The 19,229-nt window shown below is 39.4% G+C and overlaps 1 long non-coding RNA gene across 20 annotated transcripts in view; it reads left to right on the top strand.

Moving 5' to 3' along the window:
• The window catches only part of LOC144289656 (uncharacterized), a 469,344-nt gene that overhangs the window by 48,940 nt on the left and 401,175 nt on the right, over nt 1-19,229 (top strand). For 19 of the 20 annotated variants that reach the window (XR_013357504.1, XR_013357505.1, XR_013357497.1 and 16 more), the window contains one exon: nt 17,534-17,611. The exons of the other annotated variant lie outside the window; for it this stretch is intronic. This is a non-coding gene — a long non-coding RNA (uncharacterized LOC144289656). The remainder of the gene's footprint in view (nt 1-17,533; nt 17,612-19,229) is intronic. 20 annotated transcript variants of the gene reach the window in all.

Genomic DNA, 19,229 nt, shown 5'->3' with positions numbered 1-19,229 from the left:
GGTCTTGGAAAAGGGAAATGGGCCAGCTCTCTGAGGATACATTTCATTTCTTTCTTTAAAAGTCTTTGAACTCGAGGAATAAAACAATAATATTAGTTCTGATGCCACTTCAACTATGGACAAACCCCAGGAGATAGTTCTTGCATATCCATGAAACAGGAAGAGGGGGACTGCATGCCCCAAATCTCACAGCTGAAAGTGGCAGAGCCAGGATTGGAACCTGGATGCTTTCATTCTGAGGCATGCATACTTGGCCATGGGCACTAGGACAAAATGTCCTATGTGTATACATATTGATTCAGATCCTGTTCTTGATTTCATTAATTGATCAGCATCGAGGGAAAGTGAGAAGAATCTGTTTAAACTGAGCATAGCCGCGAAAAGAGATGGTGTTCATCCTATTCAGACACTGTCTATGGAGTGCAAAGGATTTAATAAATAACAGTGTGCCCATCCTGATAATTAAAGCTTGTGAAAAATAATGACTTGGCCCAGAGGTATCATTACCTAGAATACCAGCCTAGTGTCTGTTTCAAAACAGTGATAATTTTTATGTCCTGCCATAAATGATCACTTAAGCAGCTTGAAATAAAAACAGGGCACAGTGCCCCCTGTGCTTGTGGATTTTGTGCTAAAAAGCTGAACTTGCTCTTGGAGAGAAATGCCCATCTGTGCTGAAAATGCCTGTGGACTCTTCCCATGTTTTAATAAATAGTGGACTGCAAAAAGCTTGTTTTGAATGGAGGAGGAGGGAGCACAGGAGGTTTCAGTGCTAAAAGAGAGGAGAAAAGGGCACATGGGGTCTGGGATGACTTTGGAAACCATCTGAGAGATTCTTACATGTTAAATTGTGTCCCCTAAAAAAAGAAGTTGAAGTCCTGCCCCCTAGTACCTGTGAGTGTGACTTCATTTGGAAGAAGGATCTTTATAGATGTGATGGAGATGAAAGTTGAGGTCACACTGGAATAGGTGGGCTTTGATCCAATATCCCTGGAGTCCATAAGAAGATGGCCCCATGGAAGCAAAAGAGGCAGAGACTGGAGTCGTGTAGTTCCAAGGAAGGCCAACGACTGATGAGGCGAGGCGGGTAAGAAGCCAGAAAGAGGCAAAGAAGGATTCTTGCCTCTCTCTTGGAGGAGAATGCCCCTGCCAACATCTTGTTTACAGACTTGCAGACTTTATAACTAGGAGAGAATGAATTTGTTAGCCTAAGCCAACTGCTTGGGCTACTTGGTTACAGCAATTCTAGGAAACTAGTACAGAGGTGGTGTACTGACTCACAGAAGGGAAGTAGGCGTCTGTGCATGGGATAGAGGGGTTAAATCATCAGGTAACTGTGTTCATCCGTTTTTTCATTTGCCATTCAGAAAGGAGGCAGTATAGTAATTAAGAGCAAGGCTTAGGAATCAGGCCAATACTTGAATTTCTGCTGTTCTTCTATTCTGGGTGACTTTTAATAATGATCATAACCTCTAACATCTATTAATGAATTGATGGTATCTTAGGCCTTGTACCTTGAGCTAAATATATCATGTCTCCATTTTGTAGGAGAAACTCAGTCACAATATACAGCATAATGTTAGATTAGTATAATATAGTGATTCCACATTTTCATCCATCACCTGGTGCTCATCATGACAAATGCCCTCCTTTTTTTTTTTTTATTAAGATTTTATTTGTTTATCCATGAGAGACACACACAGAGAGAGAAAAGCAGAGACGTAGGCAGAGGGAGAAGCAGGCTCCATGCAGGAAGCCCAATGCAGGACTCGATCCCAGGACCTTAAGATCACACCCTGAGCCAAAGGCAGCCGCTCGACCGCTGAGCCACCCATGTGTCCCTACAAGTGCCCTCCTTAATCCCCATCACCTACTTTACCCATCCCCCCACCCAGTTCCCTTCTAGTTAATCATCAGTTAAGTTATAGTTAAGAGTCTATTCAACCCCTCCCTTTAGCTTGAGCTGATCAGCTTGCTGGTTTGTTCTGCTATTGGTGGGAAGATGTCCCCAGGTTTCAAAAAGATCAAGAGACCATTTTTTCTGGTGGTAAACTTTGCCTCTTGTCATATTGGCTTGGATTTCCAGCCCATTTTCTTCCTCAAGCCAAACATTTCAGAACTGTGATTAAGGGGTATGTGGAGAGGCTAGAGAAAAATCTGCCATGGCAATATTTCAATCTGGATAGCTCCATAAATACCCAATTACCCCTTGTTGTGATGATAGCATCAGAGCTCTAATTGAGACCTTCCGCAGGTTTCCTGCTTTTGTGTCCTCTTCTACCCTTCACAGCAGCATTGTTTGGTACATTTATATGCAAAGGTTAATTCCCTATGATTTTATCTGTAGCAGGAAAGGGGGGAAAATATCTGGAACATAAGTTGGTATGTTAAGTGTTTGCAATGTACTAAGACAACTTTTCAGTCTATGAAAGTACAAGGCAGAGAATGGAACAGTTTGTTATACAAAAAGATTAAGATCTTGATAAACTGATTTCTGTTCTCTTCAATGTTACTAAGAAGCTGTGTGTCATGAACAAGTCAACTCCTTGGGACCTCTTCTGTGAGCAAGGCAGGCTCTGGATTATTTGACCTTAAACGTCTTTCACACATGGAAAAAACAATTCCATTTCTGTGTTTTGTGATCCTAGCTTATAGAGTCATGACATCTTGGAACACCAAGAGTAAGGGTGTTTTACAAAGGCTGTTGGAAGTCTTGATGGTGCCATTCATTATCCATCTCTCAAACCTATGTGCATCATTGCCCACCTACCTTGTTTCACTGTGCTTGCCTAGAAAGAGTGTCCCTATTGTTCTCTTTCCAAAGCTGACTTCTCTGTGAATGCTGTAGGATCTAGCCCCTTTTCGCCTGGAACTTTAGTCTCTCCTGCATCACTTTCTCTCTCTACTGGCTTGCTGGCTGCAGTATATGAATGAGCTCTGGCTCTCACTCCTCTTCAAAACAAACAGCCTGCCTCTGATGCCACATCCTCCTCCAGCCTCCACCCTATTCCAATTCTTCCCTTTATTGCAAACATGGTGAGAGGCATCTCCCTTGCTGTTTCCTGTTGCTTACGTCCCATTCTCCCTTCAACTGCCTGAAGACAGGTTTCCAGATGTACCAGGCCCATAAAACTGGGCCTTGTCTTGAACATCCTGAGGCCAAGTCTAGTGGGCCCTTTTCTGTCTTCATCTTGGCACCTTCTTAGCATCTTTGAACTCCTTCCATCCTGATTCATTCCTGCCTAGGCCTCTCCTATGCCACATTGTTTGGGCCATTTCTCCTTGTTCTCCTTGGCTGGCTTCCCCTCCTCAGGGTTTGGTCCTGAGCCCCTTTCTCCATCTCTCTACATATTTTCTCCAGAGTTTCTCTTCCAGTTCCCTGGCTTTAGAAAGTGTCTGAATTCTGAAAATTCTCAAATGTATACCTTTGACCCATCCTCTCCTCTCTTAGCTCTAGATTTTTGTATCTCCTATTCTATGCAGCATTTCAACTTACATGTTTCATAGGAATCTCAAACCTAAATATCTAGGACAGATTTCTATTTTATTTTTTTCCCCTAATTTCTTTTCCTCTATGTCTTCGATAACTGATTGCTCAAACCAGTGTACTAGGTTCTAGACCCAAACTGGGATTTTTTTCCTTTCTCTTCTTCCTCATGGAATCTGAGTCACTGAGGTTGAATCTCCCAAGTGCCTTGCATGTTGGCCCATATTCCCACCTGTACCCTTCTCTCATCACCATCATCACCGTGTCTCATCTGGGTATCCTAAAGCATCCTAACTGGCCATTTCTCTTGTACTCCTGCCTACATTTCATTTTCTCCACAAGAACTAAAATGATTAAAAAAAAAAAAAAAACAAGTCTTATCACTCTCCTACTTCAAAATGTCTAATATCGTCTCTTTACATTTTTAAAAAAGATTTATTTACTCATGAGAGACACACCGAGAGAGGCAGAGACATAGGCAGAGGGAGAAGCAGGCCCCCTGTGGAGATCTCGATGTGGGACTTGATCCTAGAACCCTGCGATCATGACCGAAGCCACAGACAGATGCTCAACCACTGAGCCACCCAGGTGCCCCTTCTCTTTACATTTTGAATGACACTCAGACTTTACCAAGACCAACAGCAACCTGTGTCCTCTGGCTCCCTTCTGCCTTTCAGTCTGCTCTGCCATTGCCTCCCTCCTTCCACACCAGGCCCAGCCATGCTCATTTTCATTCTAGTCCTCCAACAAGCCACAGCCCTTTACAACTCTTGGCCTTGGTACTTGGATTTCCCTCTACTTGCCGTGCTCTTTCCTAAACTCTTCATGTGACTGGCTACTTAGCAGTCACATTCAGCATTAAATATGCCAGCTCCTCAGAGAGGCCTTGACTAATCTCCTCTCTTAAGGTAACAGCCTCCCAACTCATTCATCATGAATCCTGTTTTCTTCCTAACTTGCATGCATCACCATCTGTAATCTTGTTTTACTTATTTGTACTTATCAATTTGTACTTATCAAGTGTATTGTCCCTGAAATTACAGGATTTTCCTTCCTTATTTATCACTCTATCCTTCATTTCTAGAATAGAGATTCAACTGAAAGGCAGTAATTTTTTTCCAAGTTTTCTTGAGATATAATTGTCTTAAAACATGGTGTAAGTTTAAGGTCTACGATGTGTTGATTTGATTAAATATTGCAAAATTATGACCCCAAAGCATTAGCTAACCCCTCCAATATACTACATTATTACCTTGTGTGTGTGTGTGTGTGTGTGTGTGTGTGTGTGTGTGGTGAGAACATTTAAGATCTACTCTCAGCAACTTTCCAATATAAGATACAATATTGTACTATGTTGTACGTTAGATCCCCACAACTTAATCATCTTCTACCTAAAAGTTTGTACTCTTTGACCAACATCTTCCCATTTCTTCTGTCCCTCAGTCCTGGGTAACCACCATTCTACTTTCTGTTCCTATGAGTTTGGCTTTTTTTAGATTCCCACATCAGTGATAACATATAGTATTTGTCTTTTTCTCTCTGGCTATTTCACTTAGCATAATGCCCTCAATTTCAATCCAGGTGATCACAAATAGCAGGATTTTGAAAGAAAGTAATTTTAGGCATGAAAAAAAATGTTACTAAAAGCAAAGGCTGAAGTAGTGCTTACTATGGAGCAGGAACTCTACTTTCTAGGTATGGAAACTGAGGCTTGGCAGTTGTTAATGACTTTCCCAAGGACTGGCAGCCAGAAGAAGCAGTCAGGTTTGGACAGATGCTTTTCACATTATCAATACTGATCCATTTTCTTTTCTTTTCAAAAGATTTTATTTATTTATTTGAGAAACAGAGAGAGGCAGAGACACAGGCAGAGGGAGAAGCAGGCTCCATGCTGGAAGCCTGACATGGGACTCGATCCCAGGTCTCTGGGATCACGCCCTGGGCTGAAGGTGGCTCTAAACCGCTGAGCCACCTGGGGTGCCCAATAATCCATTTTCATTTTGGGGAGAGTAGCAAAGAAAACAACATGGAGTATGGTGAGAGCCCCAGGTTCAGACCCTACTCCTGCATCTTAACTAACATGGGAGCTTGGGTCAATCAGTTCACTAAGCCTCGTTTACTCTAAAGGGGAGACAGTAATAGCTACCTCATAGGGTGTTAACAGCATCTAATGAGATATCAGAGTACCTGTGCAATGTTAAATGCATGGACATGTTGATTAAGTGAGGCCTCTGGCATATTGAACTAGTCCAGCCTCTGGCATGCTAAACTTCTATTATTTATTAATATTTCTGCACTTTGGTTTTTACCTGAATTGAAGACAAGTGCTATGGTCTAAATGTTTGTGTCCTCCCAAAGTTCATAAGCTATAGCTTCATCCCTAAGGTGGTAGTGTTTGGAAGTGGGATCTGCTGGATAGGTCATGAGGACAGAGCCCTCAAGAGTGAGATTAGTGCCCTGAGAAAAGAGGTGTCAGGACGCTCCTGGCCCCTTGTGCTAGGGGAGGGTACAGAGGGGCTGTCTGTGAACCAGGCAGTGGTCCTTCATCAAGCAGAGAACCTGACCATGCTGGCATCTTAATCTCTGGCTTCAAGCCTTCAGAACTATGATAAATCAATTTTTGTTGTTTATAAGCCCCTCTGTGGAATTTTGTTATAGTAGCCCAAGGAGGCTGAGAAAGCAAAGATGAGATCTTTTCTGTGTATGATATCCAGCAAAATTACATGGTGAGTTCAGGGCTGGCCAGCAAGCAGGTGTTCACCATTTAACTGCTTCCTCCCTTTTAGGGCCTTTTGCAGGCCTCTCTCTCATGAACCCAAGCCTCCTGTGTGTCCTTTGCTGGATCCCAAGGCTGGCTGTCATAAGAGCAATTACTCTGATAAATTAATTTCATCTGGGGCCAAAATGATGGCTAATACTTGAAAGTTCTACCATGCTGGCATTGTTGCCATAGTCTTTTTTTTTTAAGATTTAATTTAATTTATTTATTCATGAGAGATATACAGAGAGAGAGAGAGTGACAGAGACATAGGCAGATGAAGAAGCAGGCTCCCCATGGGGAGCCCAAGGTGGGACTCGATCCCAGAACCCTGGGCTCATGCCCTGAGCCAAAGGAAGATGCCCAACCACTGAGCCACCCAAGTGCCCCTGTTGCAGTAGTCTTATGGAGAAGCAAGGCTTGAAAGCTGAGACTCTTTTCTCTCCTGGTGGAAATCCCAGGCCAGTGGCAGTATTGGGGATATTTGGGGCCAAGGGGCTTTCCTAGAGCCTATAAATCATCCAAAAGATGGCTGCTGTCTCAGCTTTTGTATCCAACAGGCCCTGCTCATTCTCAAAGGGCAGTTGGGCAGTGATTTGCTGTGAAGATGCTTACATTGAATAAAGGAGAGCATCATCCAGGTGCACACTGGTTCATTTGGTCCGGGGGAGTTGAAGTCAGATATATCTGCCACAATTACAGGGAAAGGACTGACTGAGCACTTTACCAGCAGCCAGCCAGCTGAATGTTCAGTTATTCAGCATTTGACTGTGGGCAGCAGTCTCCAGTGAGAGAAACCCAAGAAAAGCTATCTCTTTCTACTGGAAACTGAATAAAAAAGGAAACGTGTAGGCCTTCACCACATGGTCAGGCCTGATACTAAAGTTTTGTTCTTGTTCATTGATAGCATACATATGTGTTTTGGGATAATCTTAGATATACAGAAAAATTGCAATGATACTATTAGAATAAAGAGTTCCTATGTATCATTCACCAAGTTTTCCCTAATGTTCTACACAACTTTCAGAGCCATGACTTTTTTCCCTGATGAAGAAAGTCATTCACTTAGAGTCTTTTCTGAGAACCAGTTATATGCCAGGCACAGTGCTAGGTGCTAGGGATAGAACAATGAATAAGACAGACCCAGTCTCTGCCTTCATGAGTCTAGTAGTACAGCTTAGTGGTTTCTAAATTGTGGTCTCTGGATCAACATTATCTTGGAACTGGTTAGAAATGTGAATTCTCAGGCCCCATCCCATATATGGGATCTAGGAAGTCTAAGGGTAGGGCCCAGGAATCTGTATTTTAACCAGCCTTACAGGGGACTGTGATGCATGGTCAGATTTGAGAACTGGTCCGGGGGGGAAAGAAATATTAAATATATAGGAAAAAGTTGTGATTTCACAATGGGAGATAAAGCTATAGAAGCACATAATTGGGAGAGGTTGCCTAGTCTAGAATGTAGGAAAGACCTGGTTGAAAAAGGGTGTTTATATTGCCATCAGGAGGATGAGGGAGAGTGAGCCAGGTGGAGTGGTGGCTGAGGTCACTGCTGAGAACCAGGGTAAGATAGACTTGACATGCTAAATCTGGGCTCTCCAGCCACTACAAAACTGTAACTCAGAAAGATTAATTTTTGGTTGGTTAAACCTAGTTTAACTAGAAAATCCAGTTACTAGTTCTTTACATTTCCTAAATATTTCAGTTAACCAAGATTTTAAAAAATCAAATCTATGTTGCATTTAGAGGATTTTTTTGATGAAAAAGGAAGAGCTTTGTGATAAGGGATAGAAACCTGTTATCATGTGGACTCTGCCATAATAGCTTTGTGAACCAGTTGAGCTCATCTCACTTTTCTGGCCTCCTTCCTTGTCCTTACCTGTAAAATGAGGGGATTGAGCCATGTCCACCCAGCCATTTCCTTTCTAATTTCATAATCCAGAAATTGCTATAAATATCATTGTATTGCTGTTTACTTTTAAAAAGGACATTTATATTCCTTTCCTTCAATAGCTAATTCTACACATGGTCTGCTGGTGACTGTAAGAGTGCTTTCCTATTCTTTTTTTCTGAAATTACTGCCATAAGTTTATCCCACAAGAATGTATTATTTGCTCTAGTGACCTGGTAATTATCAGGTAATGAAATGGCCAACCGTAAGTATATTATTAGAAGCAGTTGCTGTGTGGAATATTTTTGCCATGCAATTAGAAAAGTTACTTACATTTTAGTAATGCATAAGAAGTTACCTGCTGAGGACACAGGAAACAGGAATAGCTTCTGTGTTCTGCTGAAGTTAAGTCTGAAACACATATATAAAAAGCCTAACAAGCCTAATTCTACAGGCTGGAGTTTAAAGCCACACTTTGTCTTTCATTTCAGTGTGCTCTGCTGTCATCAATCGGAACTGTTCCCCCGAGGAGAGCTGAGCGTGCTTTCCTAAAGCTGGATTAGGCAGCTGCATTTTTAAACTGACCATCCTGACCTATGTTGTCCCTCTCAATCCTTTACTGGGGAAAAGATGCGTTATGAGAGTATTAATGCTGATGGGCAGAGGGTTTTATATTCAAAGGCAGGCCCAGGACAGGTCCTTAATTGAAATGAATTATTAACCACTTTGCATTCAGGCCACTTCTGCTGCATCTGTAGCTATTACATGGACCTCAGAATGTGACAGACGGTACTCCTATGTCTGCACTGTGAACTTGGTCCTCAATGTGGGGCTTCACCATGATGAATTTTGACCTCTTAGATTTTCACTTTTGATTTTGGCAGCCCTGGAACTGACACTTTCTTTTAACTGGGTGTGCCTAAACGTTGCATCTGGCAAAGGAGAAAGTGTCAGGCAGTCTTCTTAGTTGGGAAGAGTCCCCTTCTTCCCACGTTCACTTATCCTTTATCTGCACTGACAGTTGTTGTGGGTGCTCTACTTTCTATCTACACACGACCCATTTCCCATTCTCCAATGGAAGCTTCTAGAGGAGAAGGTCTATAACTGATTCATCATAGCATAATATCAGCTAACACTTGAGAGTGCTAATTTTGAGTTAGGCACTTGGCATTTCATTTATTTATTTCCCTTATGTCCGTGAACAAAACTGCACAATACACCCAACTGTGTATGGTAACCCTGCCCATGAAGTAGATATTTTTAGTCTTAGTTTATAAGTGAGAAAACTGAGGTGCAGAAAGGTTCAACAACTGCCTGAGGGACCCTCAGTGCTAGGTGCTAGTTGGTGCTGGAACCAGCATTTAAATCCATTTCTCCAACTCCAGAGCTTGTGCTCTGAATAGTTTGTCTCTCAAAATAACAAGAGACATCTAACATCATAGGAACTCAATAAATAATTGGAGAATGTGTGAATGACTCTCCATCTAGATTGTATGACAAGCTGAAGGAGAAAATGCAGGAGATACTCGGGGATGCATCTTTGGGAAGTATGTAGATAGTATGAAAGGGTCTGCGATATGCTTGTGATGTAAAGAAAATAATTGTGAGTAAACCAAAGGCACTACTGTATTGCTTGTTATCATGGTCATGCTAACAGTTAACCATCACTGGCAAGAGAAATACTGTTGTTGAACTTGTCTTTTTCCCATATTGCCTGGTTGATTACATCATTACTTCAAGGGTCATGTAATAAGCTGTCTTACCTGTTGTTAGCTGGATCTGATGCAACTTCTTTTTGGCCCATGGCAATCTTCATACGTTTAGGGAGTTAGACAAACTATGTTTAGGGAGTTAGATCACTAAGAGGGATATCTGTGGGATTCTAGTTCTCTCATTCCACTCTACTGCTTGCCATGCTTTGCTCTGCCATTCTGTCCCACTTCTTTCCTGCTATACCTTTCCATTCTAAAAAAAAAATACCTTGAGTATTGCAGTTGATTGAATATTTGAGTCTCTCAAAATTCATATGTTGAAATCTCAACCCACGGTGTGATGGTATTAGGAGATGGGGCATTTGGGGGATAGTTATGTCCTAAAGGTGGAGCCATCACGAATGATATTGTCTTTATAAAAAAGACCCAGGGAGCTCTCTTGTCCCTTCAGCCCTGTGAGAAGATGGCTGTCTATGAACCAGTAAGTAGGCTCTCACCAGACACTGAATCTTCTGGTGCCTTGATCATGGACCTCCCAGTCACCTCAACTATTACGTATTTCTGTTTATAAGCCACCCAGTCTATGGTATTCTGTTCTAGCAGCCTGAATGGACTAAAACAAGTACTATGTGCCAAACACTGTATTAGGTATTGAAGATCCACACAAATCCTTAACCTGGGGATGACGTTAGACAGGTCTTGTGCTTACCTAGTTTGGAATCTGATGAAGAGATAAGAAAACAGACAGTAACAGTGCAGCCATGTGAGCCCTATAAAAGGCTACTGCAGGGAGGATGAGAACTCAGGCTGCTGTTGAGTTGGAGTTTAATACATAAATCAGGGAAGGTACTTGAAGGGAGTGACCCCTTGTTACCTGAGAGATGAAAATAAAATGGTTGGGTGCAGGGCATTTTAGCATCCAGTAAGGGAAGCATGTTAAAGACCAATCCAAACTTTTAATTTTTCTCTTTTCTTTACTCTTCTCACTTTTTCAGTTTGCTTGTGGTTTGAGATCCCCAAATTTGGTGATCTAGAAGCAAGTAATACTCATTTAATGTTACCCTTGTGTTCTTCTCACATAAGTTGATAGTAGAGAATGGCAGTGCTTGTTAACTAAAGGCTAGATAGGGGTGGTCTGATATTCAGAGAACTCAGGTTCAGGCTGTGGGAACCGGGCAGAATAGAAAATTTGGATATTTTTTGGATTCATTCAATGTTCCAAGGAAAACCCTAAACCTAATTTATGGAAAATTATTTTTCTCATCAGATTTGCATTGCTGGAATTAAATGGGGAAGGTGAAGAGTGGTCTCTTGAACTCAATTTCTGTGGATTCATCTAGAATATGGTTGTCCTCATGTAAATTTAACATATTCCTAATTTTTAAGGAAAATTCTATGCAGATTTCTTTCAAATAGGCAATTACTTGTTTTGGAACCCAAATACTGAGGGTACTTTTCTTTTAAGAAAGTTTCTTAAAATTTAAAAATTTAAAAAATTCTTTACCAATTTTCTGATTTTACTTGGGACCCAGTCATAAGTGCTAACATCAACACGCTTCCCCTTCCTTTTATTTATTTTTTAAATTAAGCATTTCTTCTTTTTTTTTTTTTTAAAGATTTTATTTATTTATTCATGAGAGAGAGAGAGTGTGAGGCAGACACAGGCAGAGGGAGAAGCAGGCTCCATGTGGGGATCCCGATGTGGGACTCAATCCCAGGTCCCCGGGATCACACCCTGGGCTGCAGGCAGTGCTAAAGCACTGAGCCACCAGGGCTGCCCCCACTTCCTTTTTTTTTTTTTTTTTTTTTTTATTTACGATAGTCACACACAGATTAAGAGAGAGAGAGAGAGAGAGGCAGAGACATAGGCAGAGGGAGAAGCAGGCTCCATGCACCGGGAGCCCGACGTGGGATTCGATCCCGCGTATCCAGGACCGTGCCCTGAGCCAAAGGCAGGTGCCAAACCGCTGCGCCACCCAGGGATCCCCCCCACTTCCTTTTAATAAGGAGATTATATCTCCAATTCAGAGTAGCCTTTAATTTTCAGGGATATTGAGGAGAATATAGAGATCAAGATGGTCTCTCAGGGTCCCATACCAACTTGTGTTACTGATATTTGTCGAAACAGGGTATAAGAGGATTTTTAAAAAGTTATTTTGTATCATGAATGTTGAAGTAATTCCTAAAACATTTCTCAGAGTATGCATTAATAATTGTCTTTTCCACTCTGACTTCACTGCTGTCTTCTTGGCACTTATAAACAATGAAATTCTAATTAATTCTAGAAATTAAATTCTGTTAAAAGCTTTGACCATAGATTCACTAATTTTTTTTTAATTTTTAATTTTTTGGCTTGATTGAAGAAGTTGGCAAGCAATTGCTATGTTTCCACTGTCTATTCATGGTTTTCCAAAAAAGTTGGGTCTGATTTTCTTTTTCTTTTTCTTTTTCTTTCTTTATTTATTCATGGGAGACGGAGAAAGAGAGGCAGAGACACAGGCAGAGGAAGAAGCAGGCTCCATGCAGGGAGCCCGATGTGGGACTCAATCCCGGGTCTCCAGGATCATGCCCTGGGCTAAATGTGGCACTACACTGCTGAGCCACCCGTGCTGCCCTAATTTTTTTCTGCTTTTCTTTTTTTAAAAAATTTTTTAAAAATTTATTTATTCATGAGAGAGAGAGAGAGAGAGAGAGGCAGAGACACAGGCAGAGGGAGAAACAGGCTCCATGCAGGGAGCCTGAAAAAACTGGGTCTTTTACCTTTTTATTTAGTGCTTTAAGAAAGATCAGTGTCAAACATTTTGAACTTTGTATAATAAAGAATTTGGCCTTCTCCAAAGAGAGTCTTGGCCTTTGTCCTTGTGTTTGGTAAGTAATCTCTGTTATATCTGGTAGGAGTGTCTTTATTTAGGGCAGGCACTGGCCACACTTGCTAGTTCTGGAGTAGGGCCTCACTACTCCATGACCATGTGATTTAGGATGAGGGTTTCGGGTCACACTGTCTACCTGAGAACTGAGACTGGCCACACTGTCAATGAATCAGTCTTTCCTGGGCAGTGGAGTGCTCTTAGGGATTGAATTGTGTACCCTTAAAATACATGTTCTAAGCCCCCAGTCCCACAAAATGTGAGCTTATTTGAAAATAGGATGATTACAGATATAATTAAGATGAGGTAAATGTGATATGTGATATGACGGGTATCATTATAAAAAGCGGAAAGAGACACAAGAGGAGAGATAGTCTAGTGACAAAGAGCAGAACTAGGAATAATTTATCTATAAGCCAAAGGATAGCTTCAGGCCCCAGAAGCTAGAAGAAGCAAGGAAGAATTATCTCTCTAAGTTTCAGTTGGAGTTAAGACTTGCCAACACCTTGATTTCAGACTTCTATCTTCCAGAATTGTGAAAGGAAAAAAATTGTGTGGTTTTCAGCTGCCTTTTTGGTGGTGTTTTATTATGATACATCTAACAAACTAACATATTACCAATAAAAATGGATAAATAAGATGAATATAATGGAATATAATCAGCCATAGGTAAGAACATTATTTTGCCATTTGTGATATAATGGATGGTACTCGAGGATATTAGGCTAAGTGAAATAAGTCAAACAGAGAAAGGCAAATGTGCTCTCAATTATATGTGGAATCTAACACAACTGAACTAATAGAAACAGAGAGTAGAATAGTAACTATCAGAAGCTGGAGGATGAAGGAAGAGGGAAGATTTTGGTTAAATGGAATGAGCTTCCAGTTAGAAGATGAGTAAGTTCTGGGGTATGGAATGTATGACATTGTGATTTTAGATAACAATACTATATTGTATATTTGGAAGTTGCTAAGAGAGGAAATCTTAAGTGTTATCCCAAAAAAGAAATGGTAATTATGTGACATGACACAGTTGTCAGCTAACACTGAATGGTAATCATTTTACAATATATATAAGTGTATCAAATCAACATATTGTACACCTTAAACTTAGGCAATCTTATATGTCAAATATATCTCAAAGCTGGGAAAAAATAATTACCATTTGCATGCATATAACTTGCCTTTATATTTCAATGTGATTTTTTTTTTTTTTTTTTAAAGAAACTTCTGGGACGCCTGGATGGCTCAGTGGTTGAGCGCCTGCCTTTAGCCCAGGGCATGATCCCAGTCTGGGGATCAAGTCCTGCATTGGGCTCCCTACATGGAGCCTGCTTCTCCCTCTGCCTATGTCTCTGCCCCTTTCTCTCTCTGTGTCTCTTATGAATAAATAAATAAAATCTTAAAAAAAAGAAAGTTCTTTCTTCACTATAGAGAATAACAGATGGTTACCAGAAGGGAAGTGGCTATGGGGATGGGTGAAGTAGGTGATAGGAATTAAAGAGTACACTATCATGATGAGCACTGAATAATGTATAGAATTGTTGAATCACTATATTATATACCTGAAACTAATGTAACTGTGCATGTTAACTATACTAGAATTAAAATAAAAAATTAATAAAAAAGAAACTTCTGTTGGTCCTCTCCTCACAAAATAAGGAAGTCTCTAGCTCTCATTCCTTCTTTACATATATGAGCAACAGAAACACATATTCATGTTACATTTATTTGAAAATTTACCATCTCCAGCACTCTTCATTTCATTGTGTAGATTCAAGTTTCTATCTGGTATAATTTTACTTACCTTCCACTTTAACAGTGTTTGGAGTGTAAGACTGCTCATTGTAAATTCTCTCAGTTTTTGTGTGTCTTTAAAAGACTGTACCTTACCTTAATTTTTAAAAGATAACTTAATTGGGTATAAAATTTCAAGTTGACCATCATTGCTTTAAATATTATTTCTGCTCTCTGTCAATTCTGGGACTCCAATTATCCATATGTAAAACTGCTTGATACCATCCCAGTTTACTGATGCTGTTCATTTTTTTCAGTCTTTTCTTTTTTTTCTTGGTGCTTCATTTATGGATAGTTTCTATTGCATTGTATGTAGCTTCAATCTTACGTTTCTTTAGCAATATCATCTTTGTTACAAATGTTAATCAGTGAATTTTTCTTTTGATAATATATTTTTAACTCAAGAAGTTTTGAGTATTTTTAAAAGTATTTTTCATTTCTCTTCTCACTATGTTCATGTCTTTCTTAAATACTAAAGTATTTAAGAGCAGAACTAGGAATAATATGTAATATTATGTAATATTAGCTATGTAATAGCTGTTTTCAGATGCTTATATTCTAATGTAGTCTATAGTTTTCTTGCTGTTTCTATTGAATAATTTGTGGGTCACATTTTCCTACTTCTTGACTGTCTAGTAATTTTTAATTGAATGCGGGCACTGTATATTTGATTTGTTGAGAGTAGGGATTTTGTTGTCTTCCTTTAGAGTGTTGGGCTTTATTCTGGGAGACAATTAAGTTGCCCCCGGATCAGCTTAATCTTTTCCAGTCTTACTGTAAAGCTTTGTTAGGCCAGAGAGAATGTAGCCTTTACTTTAGGAATACTTTAGTTCCACTACTTTTGGAGTTAGTTTTACTTCGATTTTTCACTGCTTTGGGGTCTTTTTGGGGGCCCCTTCTGAATTCTCCAAATGGTCATTGGGGATTCTCCCCATTGGCTGTTGGGAGTTTAAAAGATACCCAGATCTGTGCAAACCTGGAAGACATTCATCTCATAGATCCCTGGTTACTCTTTGCTTTATCTCCTGAAGTTTCACTCTACACATATGCATGTTCTGTAGAGAGTCCAGGTTATCTCAATGTAGACTTAGAAGCTCTGTTTGTTTGTAACTACTCTCCTCTCTAGATCTCTTCCCTGTAACCTCTAGCCCCTTGAAATACCCTGAACTCCAATCTTTATTTCCTCAATTCAGTGAGACTTCCATGTTTGGGACCCTCCCAGCCCCTGCCCTGAACTCCATACCTGCTCTGTGGTCAGGAGTCTGCCTCTAGTTGGAAAGCTGGACAATCATTAGGATGACCTCATTTGTTTCCCTTCTCTCAGGGATCACAGTTCTGCATTTCTCATTATCCAGTGTCTAAAAGATGTTTCATAGATTTTGTTCATTGTTCTACTTGTTTAAGGTGGAAGTTAAACCTGATCTCTATTACTTCGTCTTAGCCATCTCAGAATAAAACAAGACAGCTCATGTAATACATTATTAAATTCTCTGAATACTTAATCTGCATCAGATCTGTCACCTCTAATTATTAAGGATGTTTGATGCTTATTTTCTGATTCTTTAGTTTAAGATTCAGTGGAAGTTTATGTTTTAGGTAAAACATCCTGTCTGTCTTCAGTTCAGAGATGTTTGTCCCATCCAAGATGTTACAAAGTTATATTCTTTCTACTGGTTTCAACAGGAAATAGTGCCATTCTACGACTTAGTCTTATTATGGAAGAGTATAATAGTGAGCCCCATATTTTTGAGGGCCTGAAGTCAGTGTTGACAGAAGAACCAAGGGGCAAATATGGTTGTCTTTCTTGATTGCAAATACAGTCGTCTCTCTTTTCCATAGAGAACATGTTCCAAGATCCCTACTGGATACCTGATATAGTGGATAGTACCGAAATCTATATATACTATGTTTTTTCCTACACATCCATACCTATTATAAAGTTTAATTTATAGATTATGCACAGTAAAAGATTAATGACAATAACTGGTAATATGGTTTAAAAAATAAAACAATATACTGTAATAAATGTATGTGAATGTGGTCTCTCTTTTTCAAAACATTTTAGTATTCTGTATTCTTTGGGTAAATACCTAGTAGCACAATTGGTGAGTCATAGGGTGTGTGTGTGTGTATGTAATTATTATATATATATGTGTGTATATATATGTAATTATATATTATGTATATTACATATACATATACACACATCTTTATCACATATATATTACATACATACACAATGGAATATTACTCAGCCATAAAGATGAAAACTTGCCATTCTCGATGCAAATGGAGCTAGAGAGTATTATACTAAGTGAAATAAGTCGTAGAAAGATAAATACCATATGATTTCGCTCATAGTGGAATTTAAGAAACAAAGGATTGTAGGGGGAAAATAAGAGAGAGGCAAACCAAGAAACAGACTCTTAACTATAGAAAACATATAGTTACCAGAGGGGAGATGGGTAGGGGCATGAGTTAAATAGGTGATGGGGATTAAGAAGTACACTTGTCGGGATCCCTGGGTGGCGCAGCGGTTTGACGCCTGCCTTTGGCCCAGGGTGTGATCCTGGAGACCCGGGATCGAATCCCACATCAGGCTCCCGGTACATGGAGCCTGCTTCTCCCTCTGCCTATGTCTCTGCCTCTCTCTCTCTCTCTCTCTGTGACTATCATTAATAAAAAAAAAAAAAAAAAAAAGAAGTACACTTGTCATGAGCATTGGGAATTGTATGTAAATGTTAAATCACGAAATTGTAACTTGAATATTATTAATGTAATAATACTAATATTACAATGTATGTTAACTAACTAGAATTTAAATAAAAACTTAGAAAAAAGGAAAAAAGTTCCCAAAATATCTTAGTATTCTGTACTCACCTGTAATTTTCTTGTGATGATATGAGATGATAAAATGCCTACATGGTGAGGTGAGGTGAGGTGAGGTGAGTTGAGTGATGTAGCATTAGGTGACTAATGATTGTCTGATGGTACCTCAGAAGGAGGTTCATCTGCTTCCAGATCACGGTTGACCTTGGGCAACTAAAACCACGGAAAGCAGAACCATGGATAAGGGAGATGGAGAAGCCTTCTGTACAGGTAGCATTGCTTGGTATTCCTGTCTTATCTTTTAATAACTTGCCTATGTCCACTAACTAGCTATGTGAACTCTGTTGTCTTATCTTTATTTGAGAATAAATATACTTACCTGGTAGAGTGATTGTGAGGATTAAAGGGCTTAATTTTATGTTAAGAGCTCAGAACCAAATGATCGCTTAATAAATGTTAGCTATTTTCTGGCTTCTTTACATATTTTTTTCTTAAAGCTTTATGGCCTCTACTTAGACTTTTCAGTCCTATTTCTGATAGTTCAGATTTTAATGAAGTAAGATAATTAGATCAGAAAGTATAGGAGATTCCAGTACAGGTTCAGGAAATATGTTAATACCTAGAAATATTTTCCAGAGATAGCTGAATATATGCTGATGATCTTGCATGATTGTAGAATGCATAGAAGCCTACTGTGCAATGAAATTGAGGCATTTCAGACATTGTAATTGGATATTTAGAAAAGTGAAAGAGCTTACTTTGAAATTTACAATAGTTATTCCTTATTTTTGGATAGTATTTCAATGTATTTTTTCAGATACCATTTCAGTTGGCTCCTCTCCCTAAATTATAGGATAATCAAGAGTTACTGCTTTGCTCAGTAAGTTAGGCCGAGGTCTCTTGATTTTGACTCAGTTCATGATCTCCATGTTCTGAGATCGAGGCCCCTGTTCTGAGATCGAGATCACGGAGGGCTCCCTGATCAGCAGTGAGTCTGCACCTCCCCGCTCTCTCTCTGCCCTTTCACCTTCTCAGGTACATGCTTCTCACTCTCCGCCCCCCAAAATAAATCTTTTAAACAACTTAAAAAGAGTGTTATTTTAAAAGATACGATTCTGGTTCTCATTAAGATATGATGGGTTGCCCAGAATTATTATTTCTTTTTAAGGAAAAATTTAAATTGTTGAGTTTTTAAAGATTGAACTGTCCTGGCTGGCAGAGCTTATTGATGTTTGTTTGACTTAAAATTTTAGTTCTGATGACTGTAATTCAACAATATTGATAGCTTTGGTGTTGATGGATTTCAGCTCTGGAACAGGAAAGAACATGCTTGGTTTTCTGAGCCCTTTGGGTATCTAGTATTTTTGAACATTACACTAAAAAATAATTTAGTAAAATATGGCTCTTGAGATACCTCTTAAAAAAATAAACTGATACTAAGGAGGTAAGAAGAATAAAAACATTTCTCTACATAGTCTCCATTCTTTTAAAGTTATAAAATACTCCATGTATTTAGTAAAAGATTCAGGTTAAATGAGCTGCACTCAACCTCTACTGGATAAGACAGGTGGCATTTTTAATATAACTACTTGTCAATTCTGAAAGGCAAATAATTTCAGGATTAAAGACTTTGGCAATTCAAATTGTTACTGAAGTTTTATGAATAAAGGATGTATAATTTTAATTAGGATAAAAGCAGCTGATCTCTTTGATTCAATAAAAATGATACTTGAATACTTCTACCTTTAAGTCAAGTTTATTACAGTTGGGGCTCTCACTTGGCCAATTGGAACTGATCAAACATAGCATGTGTAATCTTTCAACTTTATTTTTTGGACTTAATACACTGGGGCTAAGTAGGCCCCAATGGCTAGGATTATGACCAATA

This window comes from Canis aureus, chromosome 19 (assembly GCF_053574225.1).
Source record: "Canis aureus isolate CA01 chromosome 19, VMU_Caureus_v.1.0, whole genome shotgun sequence".
NCBI lineage: Eukaryota > Metazoa > Chordata > Mammalia > Carnivora > Canidae > Canis > Canis aureus.
Note: the sequence above shows the minus strand (reverse complement) of the source record. Positions and strands in the feature narration are given on the sequence as shown.